Source organism: Sphaeroforma arctica, assembly GCF_001186125.1.
Source record: "Sphaeroforma arctica JP610 unplaced genomic scaffold supercont1.4152, whole genome shotgun sequence".
Taxonomy (NCBI): domain Eukaryota; class Ichthyosporea; order Ichthyophonida; genus Sphaeroforma; species Sphaeroforma arctica.
The window spans coordinates 1-2,688 of NW_014036406.1; the positions used below are offsets into that span (position 1 = coordinate 1).

General features: G+C 49.9%; 1 pseudogene across 1 annotated transcript; it reads right to left on the reverse strand.

Annotated features, from left to right (window-relative positions):
* Positions 1–181: 181 nt before the first annotated feature.
* SARC_14103 (hypothetical protein) lies at positions 182–2,240 on the reverse strand (annotated as a pseudogene; the record flags this gene model as incomplete). The annotated part of the gene is made up of 2 exons: positions 182–580; positions 1,376–2,240.
* Between the last annotated feature and the right edge of the window lie 448 nt (positions 2,241–2,688).

Sequence of the window (2,688 nt, forward strand, 5' to 3'; positions counted from 1 at the left end):
CCACACACACACACCCACCACACACACACGCTCTCACACCAACACACACACACACATACCCACACTAACACACACACTCACGCCCACACCAACCCACACAAACACACACCACACCAACCACACACACACACCCCACCCATACACCAACTCACACGCACACACACACTCTCTCTCTGTGCGCTTACTTCTGTGATACACGGATCGCTTTCTCTGGTGGTCGGTGGCATAGCAATCACAATGGGGTCGCTGATCTGGTCTGTCTCCACCGTCTGCCACTCTCCCGTGACCTCCTCCGCCCGCCCAAACTGTATGGTCTCCCGTTCATAGGGTCTGCAGACAGGGGCCCTGGACCATCCACTGGCCGTACACTTGATATAATCCTCACCAAGCAGCTCATACGCATCACTAACGCACTCGACTGAGCACTGCGTGTCGATGTTGGCGTCGATGTCTGCGGGGCATGTGACTAGGGCGTGGTCTATGTCGGCCACAGACCCGCAGCTGTACGAGCAGGTGGGTAGCGGCTGGTCCCATTTGCCGTCAAAGGTGCACAGGCGGGACTTGGGGCCCTTTACCACGCCTGTATAGGTGCACGCGAGAGGTGGGTATATGGTCAACACGTATGTGGGAGTATAGCCACACGTTGTGTGAGGGAAGGATAGCTATCTTAACAACACTCCGATGTATGCGTGGTAAGTTAGGCTTGAATTACTGAATGGACCCATCTGGAGCAGCTCTGGACTCATCAGTGCACCCGTACAGACGAGGATGGCTCATGGGTGTCCTATCAGCAATGAATCGAGGGCGGTCTAGTACTGAGGCATCAAATAGGACAACCACGTTGATACATCACAAGACTCCTCTATGGAAGGGAGATCGAGTAGTCTTGATGGCCTATTCACCACTACACAATCATTCAGATAAAAACATGGTACTATCGTATATGGTCTGCAGACACCAACTATAGCGACCTACGATAGCGACCTACTATATCGACCTACTATAGCGACCTACTATATCGACCTACTATATCGACCTACTATATTTACCTCCAGGTGACGAAATAGTCGCAGCTCATACCATATTGTGATATTTCTATTTATCTTTATACGATTGAGATGAAGGTATTGCACTGCTCCACACGCTCGTAAGAAATTCATAGTATCGACCCACAGGTGCAGCAGCAGGAATGACTCACAAACCATCGGGATAGTCCATGTAGAAACATCTGGACGCATTCCCAGCATCACCTTACCGGCATTCACTAGTCAAGACAACATAAAAGGAATATACACCATACAGTGCTACCACCATTAACATACCCAACCTCTGGTAAACATAACATATCATACAGTGCAATAGGCCCAATACACACCTCGATTGCCACATATGTGGAAGCAACTAGTCCCCGAGTAGAACGGCTCCTCACCCACAGGCGTGCATTCCGTGGACAGGCCAGTTGGCCTGTCCTCTTCCTTCGGGGCAGGGCACGTCTTGGCCCGGCCGTCCGCCACCACAGTTGCACTGAACACCAAAACAGCTGTCCTGTACACATCCCCCGCATATGCACTCCCTTTACCTACCATGCCAATGCCCAGATCGTCCACGTGTATGTGTATGTCATCCGTCTGCTCAGCCGTGTCCGTGTTCGTGTTGTTACTGCCCAAGCCCACTTTCGCCCCCACACCCCAGCGCAGCGCTGCCGACCCCGCATGCGGCATGTCTTGCAACTGTCCGAAAACCAACGGGGCCGATTCTGCCCTGTCCTGGTCCTCGCCCAACGGGTGCGCCAGGTCGCCCCCGGTTGTCCCGCCGACCGCGATGGTGTGCATGTGCCAGGGCACATGGTCTTCCGTGACGGAGTGGACGTGTGGGTGGGCTGTGGGGTTGGTGTTGCACATACTCAGCCAGGCGACTGTTTCGTAGTCGGGGTGTGTGAGTATGGGCTGGGTTGGGTATGAGCTCTCTAGGACCGCTGTAAAGCCCTGTTTGGTCACGTTGGCTACGCGACTGTGTAGGATGCTGGCCTCGGCATAGTCGTACGTTTGCACCTGGGCGAACACCACCGGCTGCTTGTCACACGCCCGGTCAAACTCTATGGGCAACCAGGGGGAAGGGGTGGGGGGGTCTGCGGTGGGGGTGTTTTCGGAAGACATCTCGTTTTCGCTGAATAAGTCTTTCTTACCAGCGAGAAGACGTACACCGTCGGAGACCATCTGCGAGCCCATACGCACCACCATCCAGGACACGCTCTCCTTGACTTGCCTGTGGTGTGTGTGTGTGGTGGGGGGGGGGGAAGACGGGATGTGTGCAGGGGTAGTGGACTGCGTGAAGACATATTGGGTGGGTGTCCTAAATATTACTACTAGTATTGCGTTACACTACTAGTATTGCGTTGCCTATGGATAGTGATGATGTGTAAGGCATATGAACAAAGCGAAGTATATGTTTATATATTGGTCACAGATGTTATATATATATACCCTGATGCCAATGTAGCACTACTGGGAACAACACCCCATATAAATATATAATATATATATATATATATATATATATATATATATATATATATATATATATATATATATATATATATATATATATATATATATATATATATATATATATATATATATATATATATATATATATATATATATATATATATATATATATATAGTATAG